The sequence below is a fragment of the Ictidomys tridecemlineatus genome, chromosome 2, assembly GCF_052094955.1.
Source record: "Ictidomys tridecemlineatus isolate mIctTri1 chromosome 2, mIctTri1.hap1, whole genome shotgun sequence".
Taxonomy (NCBI): Eukaryota; Metazoa; Chordata; class Mammalia; order Rodentia; family Sciuridae; genus Ictidomys; species Ictidomys tridecemlineatus.
Genome location: NC_135478.1, coordinates 29834120 through 29852971, shown reverse-complemented (window position 1 = coordinate 29852971; position 18852 = coordinate 29834120). Strand labels below are relative to the sequence as shown.

General features: G+C 39.6%; 1 protein-coding gene across 12 annotated transcripts in view; it reads right to left on the bottom strand.

Moving 5' to 3' along the window:
* Gadl1 (glutamate decarboxylase like 1) overlaps nt 1-18852 on the bottom strand; it is a 494905-nt gene that overhangs the window by 450107 nt on the left and 25946 nt on the right. For 2 of the 12 annotated variants that reach the window (XM_078038239.1, XM_078038243.1), the window contains exon 3: nt 18560-18613. The exons of the other annotated variants lie outside the window; for them this stretch is intronic. The gene's annotated coding sequence lies outside the window, so the exon portion shown is untranslated. The remainder of the gene's footprint in view (nt 1-18559; nt 18614-18852) is intronic. 12 annotated transcript variants of the gene reach the window in all.

The window sequence follows — 18852 nt, the reverse complement described above, 5'->3', positions numbered from 1 at the left end:
TTACTAAACTTTGACAGTGGAAATAATAAATGAGATAATTATAATGGCAACAAGAACCAGCAAATAACAAGTGCTTTCTCTTTGCCAGGAAGTCTGATGAATACTGAAGCAACTCCAGAAAGTAGCATGGATCATTCCAGAAGTAACTCAGGGCATGGCATAATCTTTCCAGAGATCTTTCTTGTCTCCAGAACTTCCTGAGGATGGGGGTGAGAGGCAGCATCCTTGCTGCACAGAAGCGACTCTAGCCTCAAACACAATGCACAATTTGAGTCCCATCTTCGGCTTCATTTTTTCCTCATCATTTCCTCTTCTCTGGCCATGGTTGGATATCTGAGTAGCCATATAAGAGAATAAATTATCCCTATAAATAAATTTCATTAAATTTGGAAAAAAAAATCCTCTTTCATATTCAATGCTCTAATCAGATTTAAAGAACAAAAATTGTAACAGAAGATGTGACTTGCCATTTTGAATGCCTAATAAGAAAATCTGTCTTCATACCCTAGGAACCACTCTGAGATCTTGGAAAGACTCTGAAGAATCCCTGTTTGTAGGCTTGTGCTATTTTCAAATAGCCATTTTTATGATTAACTTCTGTTCTGAGTGACAAATGGAAAAAGCAATTCTTGAACTTTTCTGCAAAACAATTGCCAAGTTTTGTCTTACCACAATGACTCAGAGAATTACTGTGACATTGCCCTGACCTCTGAAGTCTCTATTCTGTGTTGGAAAGAAAATAAACTGAGAAAAAAATTTTTTTAACTGAATTGAACACTGAAGTAGTGTTCAATATTTTGTTCTGAAGCATCATCAATTCATTTTACATGGTAATAATTTTCTTCACTATTCTTTGTGGCTATTTATACTCTCAACTTTGAGTCTGGGGTCTATGGACCATTCATTAAAAGTTAGAAACTAAACTGTTACTGTATTTGCAGGTGCATTGCCTTTTTTCCCTACTTTATGATCTATCGTCTTTGTCATTTAGTCATGTAATACTGTTGAAATAATTGTGACAAAATAATGTCAGTGAGAGATAACTGCATGAGAATAAAGTGTGTGTTAGTTCATTTGTCATTACCATAAAAAAATACTTGGGGCAGGCTACTTTATAAAGAAAAGATGTGTGTTTTAGCTCACAAGTGCTACAGGTGCAAAGTCTAGGAGCCTCACTTAGTGATACTCTTCCTGATGAGTAACTTGAGGTAGAATGCAGAGCATCGATCGAATGGTAAGAGACAGGGAGCATACCTGTCTATGTCTGAATGTCTCTCTTCCTTTGCTTACAAAGACATAATTGCCAGGTGAGGTGGCACACTCCTATAATCCCAGCAGCTCAAGAGGATGAGGCAGGAGGATGGCAAGTACAAAGCCAGTCTCAATAAAAGTGAGACACTAAGCAACTCATTGAGACTCTGTCTCTAAATAAAAATACAAAATAAGGCTAGGGATTTGGCTCAGTGGTCAAGTACCCCTGAGTTCATCCCTGGTACCACCCACCCCCCCAAAAAAAAAAAAGACTTCAGGATTTATTCATGGGATTCCACCTTAATCACCTTATCTAATTCTAATCATATTCCAACGGTTTCACCTCTAAACACAGTAATCAGATGGTTTCTACCCTCTAAGCCATCATCATGACTTTGAGCATCAAACTCCTCTCATGAGTGCAGAGGGACAAACCATGTTCAAACTATATCAGTGAACACCAGAAAAAGATCTCGTTCTCTTGGGAAGCTTTCAGTGACAAGCAAGTGTCCAATTCTGAGATCTCCAGGCCTTAGATGGAGGAAGCAGATGTTAGCTGGAGGTAGCCTCACCTGGAGAGAACATGCCTGAGTCATGGAGACAGGCAGAGGCAACCTTGGCCTACCCTGGGGAACAGGCAACAGCTGGATTTCTATCAGTTACTGGCTGAGGTCCTCTCTGGATCATAGAGATTACTCACTAGGTTTTTGGTTTGTTTTAATTTTTTAATTTGAGATAGTCATAGATACACTCAAAGTTGAAGAAATACCCCCATACAATCTTAACCCAGTTTTCCCCAATGGTAACACCTGATAAAACTATAGTATATTATTACAACTAGGAGTTTGATGTTGATTTAATCCACCAAATTTAGTTATATTTTACCCATTTACGTGTGTGTCTGTGTGTGTGTGTGTGTGTGTGTGTGTGTGTTTAGTTCTATGCAATTTTATCACAGGCATAGAGATGTGTAACTACAGGACAGTTCCATGGCTAAGTGCCCAAAGTCTATTCTAACTTTTTCTCGTCTGATAATGACTCACAAATAAACACTCTGGCAATAGCCATTCAGTAAGAAATAAATCTAACCCATTGTCCAGGAACATAAATCCACCTGGTCCAGCAAGGAGGCATTAACAGATTGAGATAAAACGTTTTGCTGAAATGCAGGTATGTGGAGCCCGAGGCAGCAACACAGCTTCACATTGGCATCTAAGCTGCCATGCTAATTGGGTAGTGACCCCAAGTGCCTCACTTAACCCCAGGACTCACATTTTCTCATTGACAAAAGGAAGATATTAGTCCTAATCTCACACTTCGGTGAGATTTTATAATCATAAAGTACAGTACGCCTTACTTGTTAACTGCAACTGCTTCCTTACAGGCATGGAAGCTATTAAGTGGGAGTCCCTCATTTTAGTCAGCTTTTCCATCACTGTGACCAAAAGACCTGGCAGGAACAATTTTAGAGGAGGACGTGTTTATTGGGAGCTCACAGCTTCAGAGGTCTCTGTCAGTAGACGGCCAGTTCCATCCCTCTGGGCCCAAGGTGAGGCAGAACATGGTGGCAGAGGAATATGATGTAAGAAAGCAGGTCAGGACATGGCTACCAAGAAGGAGAAAGAGAGAGACTAAGCTCAGTTTACCAGGGACAATATATGTACCCCCAAAACCTGCCCCAAGCTACCCACTTCCTCCAGCCACATCTGACCTGCCTACAGTTACTAGCCAGTTAATCACTACCAGGGGATCATTGCACCCAGGAGGTGAAAACTCTCATAACCCAATCGTTTCACCTCTAAACCTTCTTGCATTGTCTCACACCTGAGCTTATGGGGAACACCTCATATCTAAACTATAACATCCCTCAATTCCGTTTTGTTCTTTTGAAAGATTTAGAAGAGTAAATTTTGGGGAGAAAACATCTGAAGAGAGAGTTGAGTTGCCCCAAAAAATAAAGAGAAATAGAAGACATGGGGCCATGGGGAGAACCCTGGAGGAGAGGTGAAGAACAAGGCTTCAAAGAAGAGCACACACACTCCAGCAAGAGGCAGATTCATAATAGAGGGGATGTGTTACAGGACAGAGTAGGTAGTTGAACCCAAGTGGCCCACAGGACACAAGCAGCCACCCTACTCACACCTCTACCTTGGGAAGTAGCAAAATCTTGCAGCGAAATCTCCCTGGACAGGGGAATCGCAAGGCTGGAAGCCGGTAAGCCTCCAGCTGACTCAGGATTACATAGTTCATATTCATATATAGAAATCGTTGAATATTGAGATCTCTAGTTGTTGGATGACTTTTCTCAAGCAGGAAAAAAAGGGGGGGGAGGCTCTTTGTTCTGTTATTCCAACTTTGATCTTTTATTCATTCTCTATGGGCATAAATGATTGTTTATATATCTTCCATGAGTTAAGTCACTCTTGAGGATTTTTTTTTTTGTTTGTTTGCAGTTGCTGTTATTTCCTGCTGTGGATTTTAACACAGAAGTCTTTCCTTTTGAACTGAAAGTATCAACAACCAGCACCCTACCACTGCCATGTGCTAGATTCCTTTGATTGTGAGCCTTTGGACCCAAGGTTCATGTAGGGCACACAATTAATTACAAGCATGAATACTGTGTGTGTACTGTGTAGGAGGAGAAGCTGAGGTGAGATTGGCTGCTATTTACCATTCCCCCAAAATGCGCCTGCCCACAGCCTCTGTGGAACATGTAGCCTCTGGCTATATTCTGTCCCATGTGACCTGGCCATTCTGGTTCCTTGCAGATGTGCAAATCTACAGCAAGCAAAAGCCTTTAGTTTGACTGATAACAATTTATTTTGACAGGAACAATTTTAGAGGAGGACATGTTTATTTGGGGCTTACAGTTTCAGAGGTCTCTGTCAGTAGACAGCCAGTTCTATCCCTCTGGGCCCAAGGTGAGGCAGAACATCATGGCAGAGGCCTGCCCATAACCTTGGGGTGGCAGCAGGTGAAAACACAATTTGCTCCTGTAGAATTCTCTTTCTTGGGTATTTAAAACCAGAAATGGATAAGAGAGAATGCTGAAAATACATATCAAGGAAGGCATTGGGACAGCATTAGAAGCAATGAGTAGTTGTGAGGAAACCAGAAGTAGAAGAAAGTAAAGTCCAAAGCAAAAAAGAGTATGGAGGAGCCATTTAAAAAAAAAAAAAATGATTGCATCACATTAACCTCAACCTGTTTTTACCCAGGATGTGAGCAAGAACAAGCCACTCCCATTGCTTATCTTTTTTTTTTTTTTTTTACTTTTTATAGTTGTTGATGGACCTTCATTTCATTTATTTATTTTTATGTGGTGCTGAGGATCAAACCCAGTGCCTCACACATGCTAGGCAAGTACTCTACCACTGAGCCACAACCCCAACCTCCATTGCTTACCTTTTTACATTCTCTTTTTCCTTTCCCCATCTCCTCACTTCTTGGCTTTAATCCATCCAGATAGAACAGAGCTTTGTTATCAGAGCAGATGGAAATGTGCCACTCCACATCCCTTGAGTTCCCCTGTGTAGGTTGAATTTATGAAGGATGCACTGACCACACCGTCAACTGTAGGCATAGCGACACACAGCTCTTCCTTAGTCTTCTCAAAATGCCCAGATGGAAATAATGTCTGAGAACTTAAGGTTTTCTGATTGTGGTGCTCTTCTCTCTTGTTGAATCTAATTGTCGCACTAGAAAAAAGAGAGGCTGGTTCCTGCAAATCTCCCTGCGGAATGCTGGCTGTAACACTTCATTAGCGACATAAGAAACAACAAGGTCAGCACGGTGTGGAGGAAGAGGCGATGTGTTTGCCATGGATTCAGAATTGGTGGGTTTATCAGGAAGGGAAAGAGAAATGTACATGGAAGTGATATGACCACAGGTCCCAATATATAGGTGTACAGGGGGGAAATACAGTCAAATACATTTTCAGGATGTGGCAAGCGGATATGGCTCAAGCGGGGGAATTTATAGCTGCAACTGGCATCCCTAACACCATAAAACTGTGCACGGAAGCTACTTTTAGACTTCAAGGATCAAACAGCTAGATTCAAAACACAGATAATAGAATAACAACCGCTGCTTAACAGGGAGTAGGAGATAAAAATAATTTGCAACACTTCACTGGGTCCTACCCCATACCTCTAACACAGCAATCCTGAGCAGTTAATTTATTAGAAATATGTGTTGTTGCCATAGACGAGGGAAATTGCTATCAGTGATGGAAGAAAACATAGCTAGGAGCACCTCAGCCTGCAGCTAAACCACAGCAAGACTTCAGAAGCCAGGGGAGGTACGGGAGGAGAACAGAGTCAGAGGAACAGATTCCTCCTGAAAATAGGATGTCTCAACCTTAGATCAGTAAAAAGAATCTATCTAAAAGGATCCCTATGTCATTTTAAAATTTTATTTTGAAATAAGTCATGGCTAATTATTTTTTTATTTATGAAATAAAAAAGAATTTTTTGAAATTTAATTATTTCCTGGCTTTGATATCAGCCATGCATCTCACAGACCCCAACACAAATTCTCCTTTCCTCAACCTGTATCTTAAAAGATCTCCCTCCATTGAACCTGAAAAATATTTTGAGAATGATAAAGTCACAGAAATGAAATTTTAAAGCTGGCAGGATATATGCTGGCTAAAGATGACATTTCCAACTACCCCTTCTTGTCAACCCCAAAGAAGCATTGAATGAGGGAGACAGATTTATTGAGATGTTCGTAGGCTGGTGTTTACAACACGTTAATGAAAAAATAAAAGGGAACTGGGCTGCCCATTCACAGTCTCCCCTGATACTCCTTTTCATAGACTCTTTGTTCCCAATGCACACAGGAGCACAACGACCAGCAACAAACAGAGTGTCAATGACAGGTGATGAACTCAGATGATCCTAAGGGGTGACAGAGCTTTTGGCCAGGAGTGAGTGAACATTATTGGAAGTCCTGGTTGAAATTAATTAATTTTTAAATTTTTTTTTTTAGTTCTTGATGGACTTTATTGTCTTTATTTTTATGTGGTACTCAGGATCGAACCCAGTGCCTCACGCATGCTAGGCAAGCACACTACCACTAAGCCACAACCCCAGCCCCTGAAATTAATTAATTAAAAATACAATTTAAAATATTCCCTCCCATTTTCCTGAAGTCTTCTTCCCCAATCTAGCAAACAGCCACATTCTTAAGAAATATTTTCATCAATATGTCCAAATATATGTTATTCAAAATAGGATTTTATGTGCAATCGCTATAGGGAACTTTCTGGAAGAAGAAGAAGAAAAAAAAAAACTGCCTCCAAATTAGAAGCATAACTGCTTTAAGGTTTAAAGATTTGGCAAAGTATATTGTGGAAAAGAAGAATTCAGCTTACAGGCACTGTGAAGGGACTCAGGATTTCAAATGATTTGCAAGAATAAAGCAAGCAGAAGAGAAAGTGTCCCCAAACAAAGCTACCCAGACCCTTGAGCTTCTAGCTGGCAAGTTGCCCAGCAGAGAAAATAGGATGCTATTGAATTTTTAGGCATCTCAGTCAATGATGGGGGTGGAAGGATGCTGCAAAAAAAGATAATGGGTGAAAGAGAAATGGAGGAATCAGGAAGGGAGGGGCAGATGGATTCTGGATGTAAAAAGTTATTTTCAAGCACAGAAGACTAGCTTAAAAATTACTACCTGGAAAGTATTACACAAAAGATATCCTCAGTAATAAGGTGTGAAGCGTGATACCTGGGTCATAGGACATTCTGTGGCCGAGACCCCCTGAGCACTAAGTCCACAAATAATTAAAAAGAAAAACCCAATCAAGCAGAAGGATGGTAATCTCCAAATAATAAGCTACTTCACTGGGTATTCACACTCTCATCACTGGCCTAGATTTATAAGAAGATCTAATGTAAAAGCACACACATAGTCAAACACACGCATGTCCACTCACCAGGCACATGCCTTGAGGCAGAGCATCCTGTGGCCTGAGCTTAGGAGGCGGCAACAGGAAAAACCCACTCGTGAGGGCTTTTCATTGCTTTCCATTTGTTTTTCATCTCCTCTGCAACTCTTCTGATGGTGATTATGATTGTATTTTAGAATCATGATCCACCACTGCAGCAGTGTAATTACATAAATATGGCATCACAAATGAAGGTTAGCACCAGAAATAGCACAGCAGAGAAGGGTGCAATTTGTCTTTGTGGATGCAAGTGTATGTGTATATGTTTATAAGTACCTCCCATTTACATGGCATTTGGAAATCGTTTGTTAGTCCAAGCAAGGAGGGGCATGAGGAAATAGAACAAAATCCTCAGTTGAGTTTTCAGCTGAAGACTATGAAGGCAAAAAAGGACGATTTTTCTGATCACAACAAATGGAAATAATGAGGAAGGCCTAGGCTAAAACTATACTCAGACCCCTCAGGTAGCCTGCAGGTGCTGAACTTGTGGGCTAGAACCAGTCTGAGGCCGCCAAGTGGTCCACAGAGCTCTTTAGCATCCCTGGAACCTCAGCTATGTCTCCTTCACACCTCCCTCTCTTAGTTTCACTCAGTCTTGTCTGGGGTTGCCACCCAGAATCTTAAACCAAAAGCAATGGGAACTGATAGCTAAATAACCCAGCTTCTTCCACTTTCAGGGAGATTCTGAAGAGATCATTCAAGTTTCACACCAACTGTGCAGCGGTTCTAAAATATGTTAATTCTTTGAACTTCCTCCATTCAAAAAAATGGAGCCTGATTCTCCATCTTAGTATGGTCCCCACTTGAATCCCCTCAAATATGGTCCCTTAGATTGGGACCATACTAAGTATCATACTAAGTATCATAACAAGAATATGACAAGAGTTAGGTCATAGGGTTCCTAAGGTTAGGTATAGAGGCTGCTTCTCTTCAGGCCACTTCTTCTGATGAAAGTCAGACACCATGTAATGATAACACTCAAGCAGCTTATGAGGTCCATATAGCAAGGAAGTGAGGTGATCAGCCAACAACCAGTACCAACTCACCAGTCACATGACTGAGTCACTTTGATCCTAGATCCTGCTGCCTCATTCAGGCCTTCAGAAGATTGGAATCCTGACTGCCATCTTGAATCTGTTTAACCTTATGAGAGATCCCAAGGTCTCTCATGTAGGTAAGTCACTCCCAAATTCCAGATGCATAAAAAAATGTGAGTATAGTAAATACGTATTGTTGTATTATCATTTAATGTGGGGGCAATAGCTACACAGTAGTAGATAACCAATATACAGTCCTAGTGGCATTGTGTTCAGTTTCCCATGGCTATAACTAGCTCAGCCACTCCCTCACTAACACCTCCAAAAGGAAAGACCTGAACTCACTCAAAATTCTTGTCTCAGAGTTTCTTTTTGAAGTCTAAGACATGCCGGATAAGGCAGATATTATTACTATCCTCGTAATAAGAAAAAAAAATGAGACACATACGTAAAAGTTGCACAGCAAAGACTATCAAAACCAGGTTTCCTAAATCTTAACCCACTGCTTCCTGATCCATCACAGTGCCATCTCCCTTCCACCCATGCTCCCATCCTTTGCAGATTCAGACAACCTCCCTTTTCTCCCAAGAACAAATTAATTAATGTGCTCATTCACTGGGGGTCTCACCACTCATCTTGGTTACAAAATTTAAAACCAGTCACAGTAAACTCAATAACCAGAGCAGGAACTTCAGTCACTTAAGTCAAAGTGTATTTATTTTTCTTAATAATATTTTTACACAGGAGGGAGGAACAATTAGTAAATAATGGATTTCTCTTCCCGTTGACATTAATGCAAAGGCTATATGTGACTCTGCCTTGTTTCATGTCTGGACTACCGTTGGTGGTATGGAACTGCTGACCAATGTTGCTTGTAATTTATTGAAGTCATGAACAAAGGACCATGCTGCGTGGACAGAAAATGATGAGGATGAGGCCCTTTTGTGTCGTGCTTTCTGTTTGGATCAAATAAAATGTACAGCCAACTCATTTGTCAGATATTTAATCATAATAATCATCGTGCTATGTGGTAATTAGGCATAAATGGGATATAAATGACTCTTCTAGCACCGTTTTATGTCAAACAACAATCTTTGTGTTTTTCCTTGGTTACTTTCAAGCATCCATTTCAGTGTCACCGTGGTTGGTTCCCCTGAGTCAGCATGGTAGAGGAGAACACAAATGGGCTTCGAAACCAAACACATCACTCACACATGTGAACTTGATCAAGTCACACTGCCATTTCTGGGCCTCTTCTATAAAACTGAAATAATTGCCTCTCCAGTGGGATTGTTATGAGAACCAAGTGAGAAACTGACATGCCATAGCTCACACAGTGGTCATGTGCAGCAGGTGCTTAGGAAAGGAAGGTCTCCTTCTTGTCTCTTACATCAACATGACTTTCACATACATAATATCAGAGGTTCTCAATCACCTCTCCAGAAGCTAATCTTTTCCTGCCCCAGATGACACCCCCAAGAACATCTGCCTTCATTCTCCAAGTCTCCTTGTCCCATGTTAAAAACCCAAACTTATTCATACTCTTTTAAAAATTTACTTATCAGATGAATAAACATTTATACAAACTTTTTTTGTGTGTGTATAACCTGACAAACGGGTCCACAGTACAAATAAAAAGGTTTAAAATGCACCTGGGAGTAGGAGTGTCCTCACTTTAGCATGACTGAAGTCTAGTTACAGGCAAATGATGAGGGCAATTTCTCTTTTCATTTGAAAGGATGTGCATGGTCAGGGAGGTTCTGCCACCTGAATGGGCTAAAGAAAGAGAACCATGCTGTGACTGCTGGTGGTGCTCATTTAACAGGAGGCAGGTCACAGTTTGGAGTAACTTAGCAAAAACACCCAGATGGAAAGTGAGCCCAACAGTATTCCATGTTCTGACAGCTCTGTGCCTTGGCAGGTACTGTGAAGTTGGAGAGTTCCCCTCTCTACAAGAAGAGATTTGTGAAAGTGCTATCCATAAACACAACAGCTCATGACAAAGGCCGCAATGGTAACAACCTCCACTTACTAAGGGCCTGGTATTTATTTGCATATGAGGTTAACAAATCACTTTTATGTCATGCCTCATTTTGTCTTCCCAGGTGAATGCTTTGATTAAGATGGGTAAATTGAGACCCAGAGAGGTTAGATGTCAGTTCCAACAGACCTATAGACAGAAGGCAAAGTAATCACATCTAGCGTCTTAATCCCAGATTCTTTTCTTTTATCAGATTCTTCTGACTAATAGTTAGCATGTTTGAAGATACATAGAAGATAACTTGTGAATTCTCCAATTGGTTTTTTATTCCCCTAATTTGTTTTTAGTTACAGTGACAGACATCCACATCACAAAAGTTGGCACAGAAATCACTTTAATATAATTGTTTAGTGATCTTTGGAAAAAATAAAATAAATTGTCATGAATAAAGAGACTATTTCACAGGGTCCAGTCATTACAGGTAGTTGTGTTAAGTTCACTGTAGGTGGTCCAGTGAAAACAGGCTTATTCTTTTAAGCAGTTGTAGAGGCAAACTTCTTCAATTTATTCCTGTAATTTCCACAGAAGCAGGAAAACCTTTACTGGGTCAGCTGTAAAGCAAACTGAGAGGTGTTTTCAACTCCCCCGCCACAGTGCAGAGATTTGACCAGAAACATCAGATTTACCTGTGAAGGCCTCAACCTCACCAGACAAGAACAACTTCCAAATGTAATAAATGAAAGAATCACTTTCAAAGTAACAGACTGAGATATGAAGTACAGCAAATACAAACCAAATAGGTACTTTATCAGAAGCAGGGGTCCCGGCCCTACAGGGGTACACACAGAGCAGTGGTCCTCAATCCTGGCTAGCCAACAGTGTTTTCTGGGGGCTTAAAAAGAAAAACAACACCCAGGTCTCAAATTATTGACAATTAATTTTTCCCAATTAATCAGGAAATTCTGGAAGTAGGACAAGACATCAGTATATCCTTTAAAGCTTTTGAAGTGACTCCACTCTGCAGCCATTGCAACAAACCCTATGATAATGGAATCCAAAGTATTCCACACTTGCTTGATTTTAGAATCACCTGAGGTTCTGATTAAAAATTCAGACACATGGTCTCTGATCTATGTCTCAACCAGAATTTCCCAAGCAAGAAGATGGGAATACACATTTTCAACAAGAGTCCAGGGATTCTTATGATTAGATAAGTTGGGTAAAATCTCATATTATTTTTCAAAAGAATCAACAGGGTGAAAAGGTAACCTACAGAATGAGTAAAGAATATTTGCGAATCACATAACATCCAGAGTATATAAAGAACTCCTATAATTCAACAACAAAAACAAATAAATGAGCGAAGGACAGGAATAAACATTTCTCCAAAGAAGATACACACATGGGCAACAGCATATGAAAAGACACTCAATATCACTAATCATTGGAGAAATCAGATCAAAACCACAGTGAGCTCTGAGGAAATAACTCACACCCATTAGGAGGTCTACCAAAAAGGGAGGGTAGAAAGGAGGAAGGAAAGAAGAAAGGAAGGAAATATTAGGCATCCAGGAGAATGTGAAGAAATTGGAACACTTGTGCACAGTTGGTAGAAGTGTAAAAAGGTTCAGCCACTATGAAAAGCAATATGAAATTTTCTCAAAATATTAAATATGAGTTACATGTGACCCAACAACCCCACTTCTGGGTTCATACCTCGAAGAATTCAGAACAGGATCTTGCATTGATACGTGCACACCCATGCTTCATTGTAGCCCTATACACAGTAGCCAAGAAGTGAACCCAATCCAATGTCCCCTGACAGGTGAGCAGAAAAAGAAAAGGTGGTATGTACATACAAGGAAATATTAACCTTTAAAAAGGAAATTCTTTCACATGCTACAACCTGGGAAAACCCTAAGGATATGACAATAAGTTAAAAGATAAATACTCATACATGGTGTCTAAAGTAGAAAAATTCAAGCATAAACTAGAAAGTGGTTATATACACTGGGGGGTGGGGCTACAGGAATCATGCAATGGGTACACAATTGCAAAGTTGATGAGATTATTCTAAGAACTAGTTGCATTAAAATGTGAAGCTAGCAATCCCTTACTATCCATGAGGAATTGTTTCCAGGACCACTATGAATGCCAAAATCCAAAGATGTTCGAGTCTCTTACATAAAATGGCAGAGCTTCATTATATAATCAACCACATCCTCCCACATACTTTAAATCATCTCTAAACTACTTCGAATACCTAAAACAATGTAAATACTATATAGAGAGTTGTTATTACTTAGGGAACAATGACCAAAAACATCTATATGTTCAGTACAGATGTAATCATTGTAGATTTAACTACATTTTTTTTTGGTCTGGGTTGGTTGAATTCATGGATTCAGAACCCCCTACTACCAAAGGTTTTCTATATAGTTAACACTAGTGAAATGTACCATTAAAAATGGCTAAAACATGACTTGGGAGGCTGAGGCAAGAGAATCACAAATTTTTGGTAAGCTTGGGCAAGTTAGCATGATCCTATCTCAAAATTAGAAATAAAAGGGGCTGTGGACATATAGTTCAGGGATAGAACACCTGTGAGTTCAATCCTCAAAAAAAATAGCAAGAAAAGTACATTTTAGTTATGTATTTTTATTGCAATTAAAAATAAATTAATAGTTTCAAAAAAATTAAGAATCTGGTGTTATCAAAAACATTAACACTTTTTTTTCTTTACAGCCCAGAGAGCAAAGAACTCAGGGTTTCTCAGTTCTCTCTTCTGCAAAAATAAAACAAAAACTGCTTCCCTGACTGTCTCATAATGGGGGACAATTAGGGAAAGTCCAGATATCCATCCAGGCAAGAAGGACAGACAGATCACTCTGAGGAAAAGGGGACTTCAGGTGAGGTGTGTGAGACCGGCAGCTTGAAGACCACCCCAGGTCTTCTGAGCATTCTGGGGACGACGTTCTCATTGGGAAGAGATGGCACGGCACTGAATGTAGCAGCGTGTGTGGTCTTCTGTGACATTCACTTGCTCACTCATCTGTCAGCGTGACAGGACCTTTGGTGATAAGTGAAGAAGGGATCCACGCACAGATGGTGCCCCAGGAGACACCCAGCCCAGGAAAGAGCACTGCTCCCTGTTCCCACCTGCCGCCACCCTCTCCGCAGCACTCCACCTGCCCAGATTCCATCTTTGGTTTTCTCCCCTCTGCTCTGTGTCCCAGATGACCAGAGATGTCTCCTCGTCCTCTGGATTCTGACCAGATCCAGCCAATGGGAGCTACTAGAAGGAAATGTGAGGGCGGGAGAAGGGAGTGAGAAAGGGTAGACTTAACCCACAACCTTCTTCACCACATTTCTGGAGGTGGCTACATCCCTTGGTGGAGACCACCCCTGATGGACAGCCTTGGCTTGTGGCCCCAGCTCTAGGGGGCTCCAGCAGCACAGCCTCTGCCCTTGTTCCTTCAAGTGCAGGTCCCCGGGTGCCTCAGCGTCTGTGTGTATTCCCTGGACCCTGGATGCATCTCTTATGGTATCCTTTTTAAATTCTCCTCGGTGTGAGTGGAACTTAGCTTCCTTCTAGGATCTTGAAAGTTCCTTGTTATGGGGGTGAGGGAATAATTAGGAAAGAAATCAATTAAAAGGAATACAAACTAGCTGAAGACCACCATGGGCATCCTGAGAGATGACAGTACACAAGGCTGGCCATAATCAGCACCTGTCACTACCACATGCACAACAGTGGGAATGCCTGGATTATATAAGGTCATCCCCAGGCAGGGCTAGAAGTATTGCCTCTCTTGGGATTTCCTATGCTTGAAACAGAGGCACAGCAAAAGGTCCCCACTGCTACAGTGAGCGGACATGTCCTCCATGCCTCGGTAGGAACTTCAAGAGATGCTCCCAGGAGTGTCATATGTAGGCAATAGTATTCACTTATTTTATTTTTTTATTGAAAAATCAATTTTGTGTGATACAATGTGTTTTGCTGTATTTATTTAATGTAGCATGATGATATCAAACTAAAATATCGATCACCTAGCTAGGTGATCAATATTTTATGATAGTTATCATTTTTATGATAAAACATTTAAAAATTTACTCTCTTAAGTTATTTTGAAACTACATCCTTATTGACTATAGTCACCCTACTCTGCAATGGATCTCAAACTCTATTTCTTCCTCCTATTTGAAAATTTATAGTCATCGATCAATGAGTCTCCATTCCCTCCTCTCTCTCCTTCCCACCCTCTTCTCCTAACTACTATTCTACTCTACTTCTGTAAGCTCAACTTTATTAGATTCCACACAGAAGTAAGAACACATAGTATTTGTTTCCTGTGACTGGCTCCCTTCACTCAGCATGACATCCTCCAAATTCATTCATGTTGTTACAAATAATAAAATCCTCCCCCTTTGTAAGGCTGAATAGTATTCTGTTGTGTATGTGTACATATTTTCTTTCTCTATCCATCCATTGATGGATAGGTTGTTTCTGTATTTTGAATATTGTGAATGAGGCTGCAAGGAATTTGGAAATGGCAATATGCTTACATCATTTCCTTTGGCTATATACCCAGAAGTGAAATTACTTGGTCATATGGCAGTTATATTTCTAGTCTTTTGAGGAAACTCCATTGTGTTTTCCATAATGGCATAATTTTCCACAATTTCATGATTTATACTCCTACCAATACAGGAGTTCCCCTTTTTCCACATCCTAATTCTTACTTATCTTTCACCTTTTTAATAAAAGCCATTCTAACATGTGTGAGGTGATATGTCATTGTGATTTTAATTTGCATTCCCCTCATGATTAATGATGCACATGTATTTCATATACCTATTGGGGCTATTTGTGGGTCTTCAACTGAGAAATATGTGTTTAGATCCTTTGCCCATTTTTTAATTGACTTGTTTTCTTGCAATTGAATTGTTTGAGCTTCTTATTTAGGATACTAACCACTTATTAGAACTGGGGTTTGTAAATATTTCATCTGAGTTCTGGGGTTCTCTCTTCACTTTGTTTCCTTTGTTGTGCAGAAGCTTTTTGGTTTGATACCATTCTATTTGTCTACTTTTGCTTTCATTGTCTATTTTCAGGTCATGAAGTCTCTACTCAGAACAATTCTGTGAAGCTTTTCCAATATGCTTTCTTCTAACAGTTTACATTTTTCAGGCCTTAATATTTGAGTCTTTAATATAACTTGATTTGATTTTTGTATATGGTGTAAGTTAAACCCTTCATTCTCCTATATGTGGATATTCAGTGTCTCCAATACTATTTAATGAAGAGATTGTCCTTCCCCATTGTGTGTTCTTGGCACCTGCATCAAAAATCAGTTGACCAAATGTATGAGTTTATCTCTGGATTCTCTCTCTTGTTCATTGGTCATTGTGCCCACTTTTATGCCAGTACCCTGTTGGGTTTTTTTTTCATCAAATTTGCTTTAAAATATGTTTTGAAATCCAGAAATATGACTCCTCCAGCTTTGTTCTTTTTACTCAAGATTGTTTTAGCTGTTTGGTGTTTTCTGTGGTTTCACATAAATTTTTTTAAACATTTCTGGGAAAAATGACACTAGAACTTTGAGAGGGATTGCATTGAATCTTCAGGTTGCTTTATGTAGAATTTAATCTGTAGATTACTTTGCATATTTTGAACATTTTCACAATATTAATTATTCTAATCCATTAACATAGGATATCTTTCCATTTATTTATGTTTTGTTCAGTTTCATTCATCAGAGTTTTATAATTTTCAGTATACTTTTATCTCCTTGGCTCAATTTACACATAAGTATTTAAATTTCTGTTGTCATTGTACATGGGATTGTTTTCTGAATTTCCTTTTCAGATAGAGTTCATCATTAGTCTATAAAAATGCTACTGAGTTTTTTAATCCTGCAACTTTACCGTATTCATCATCAGTTCTAAGAGTTTTTCTGGTGGAGTCTTCAGATATAAGCCTTATGCTATAAGATTACATTGTCAGCAAGTAGATATGATTTCACTTCTTTCTTTCCTATTAAGATGTCTTTTTTTTTCCTCTTGTCTAATTGCTGTGGATAGGACTTCCAACATTATGTTGAAAAGAAGAACTGAGAGTGAGCATCCTTGTCTTGTTCCAGACCATAAAGGAAAAGCTTTGACTTTTCACTGTTAAGAATGATGTTAGCTATTGGCTTGTCATAGATGGCTTTATTGCACTGAGAAGCATTTCCTCATACCCCATCTACTGAGAGTTTTTTTTTAATCATAAATGGAGCTGAATTTTGTCAAATGCTTTTTGCATCTATTGAGATGATCATATGACTTTATCCTTAACTTTGTTAATGATTTGCAATCATGGTGTATGATTCTTTTTACATATTGTTGAATTTCGATCACTAGTGTGTTATTGATGATTTTTACATCCAGGTTCTTTAGGGATATTGGCCTATAATTTTAATTTCTTATAGTAACCTTGACAGGTTTGGTATCAGAATAGTACTAGCCTCATACAATGAACTTGGAAGTATTCCCTTTATTTTTGAGTTCAGAAGATTAAGAAGAGCCATTATTATTAGTTCTTTAAATATTTGGTAGAATTCAACAGTAAAGTCATCAAGTCCTGGGCTTTTCTTTGATGGGAGATTTTTATTACTGATTCAATCTTCTTATTATTGTTTTGTGCATATTTTATATTTCTTCATGATTTAATAGTGGTAGACTGTATGTATCTGGGAATTTACGGATTTCTTCTAGCTTATCCAATTTGTTAGCATATACTTGTTCATAGTAGTTTCTTATGACAATATTCTCTTTGATTCATCCTGAGGAAGAAAGCCCCGTGGAGGGATTAGACGGGCAGAAGTATGGAATAAATTAGCAGTGAGAGGAAGGCAGGTAAGTTCTCTTCAGCCACAATGGGAAAGTTCAACACTTCCAATCACAGAGCAAGCTGCGGGAAACTGTTATTCAAACTTCAGAACTTTGAGGCTGAGCTTGGAGTTGTTGGAATTGGTTGTCTTCTCAGGGATAAGCTTTCAGCAACATCATGGGGAAACTTGATTTTTAAAAAAAAAAAAAAGAGATATATATAGAGAGAAATAAAGGTCTTCTCAGAGCCCTAGAGGAGTTGCAAGGGTCTGAACAAATAACAGGGGGAAAACCCAATAAATTAACTCCTCCACTCAGACCCAAAGATTAGAGAGGTCCAGACAAGGACAAGAAAATTTTGAGGGGTTTCTAGTAGAAGAAAAGGCAATTTCAGAACATTCAAGGAAGACAACTGTCTAACCTGAAAAAGAAATTGGAAAAAAAAATAACCAGAGGATGAGAGAAAATTCAAATCAGAAGCCAGAAATGGGTGAAGATGGAAATAGACAGGAGCAAGATGCAGGACTATTAAAATGGCCCCCCAACTGGCACCTCTAACTCCATCTCTGGAAGCTACTTCCCTCACTCTTATTTTAGACCTAGAAGTTAAAAAGCAAGGCTGGGGTGACTATGTGCCTTGGAATTAAAACAGCATCTGCAGTATTATTAGCGGGACTGCGATGCTCAGAAGCTATCAGTCTTTCTGCTCAGGGGAATAATTGATTGCCAGAGGGGCCCAGATAGGCTGCTTCTCTCTCCCTGAGGTCTGGCCCTGAGTTCAGCACAATTAGCTAAGTGCTTCTGTGCTGAAGGAGGCTGGGAGCACAGTTGGCTCCTCTTAACCATCAGGTGCTTAAGAGAAAGAATGGTGCCGTATAACTGCCACCAAACCAGGACCAACACCACCCACTAACACTTCTCATGAGCAGAAGCATTCACATGTGGGAAGGGGCTCCTCGGTAGGCTTTGGGAGGCTGGGCAATGTTTTTTTTAACCCGCATAAAATAAACAGGATTGCCAAAGAAACACGTTATTTTGAAATACCTTTACCAAAATATTTTTTTAAAAATCAAATTGGTGGTGTAGTAATAGTTGTGAATCTTTTATTAAACATTAAATAACAAGAGCTAGTGGCAGGAGCAATAAGAGTTGTTGAAGTAATGAATATTTCAAGCTATCCACAATAAAAGCATGTGAGATAGAGGTATGTTGTAATGGCTACTGGAACTGTTAATTCTACTGTGGGTTTCTGGTCTATATTTATCACCCAAGGAAGTGCTAGGTTTCGTTCAGATGATAGTGAAAATAAATAAGTTATATATATATATTTTTCCATCCAAGCCTACAGATACTTGAATTCTCTCCAGGTGCCTTAGGTTAAGAACTTCTGCTGTGAATGGTAATTTAAAATGACAATGACCCTCTCAGCTTAGAGTGAGCACTACTAGAAAGCATGCATTTGTTCACCTTTAGTTTAACTGTGCTTGGATGAAATCCCTGAGACAGCTGGTCTTGAAGGGCCTGGAATGAAGGGAAAGTACCATATTCAGACAATATCTCCTGTCATCCAAATCTCTCCAAACTCCTTGTCATTCATCCCCTTGCCTGCTGCCCCACAGAAGCAAGGAGGGTACCATTTCTGTCTCTTCTTTCTCTGAGCCTTTTCTCTTCCCACCATTGTTCCCATTGGCGGGGGTGGGTGCAGGATTCTGAACCCACAGAGCTCACTCACTGGTTGGTGGGCACTCTAGGACTTTGCG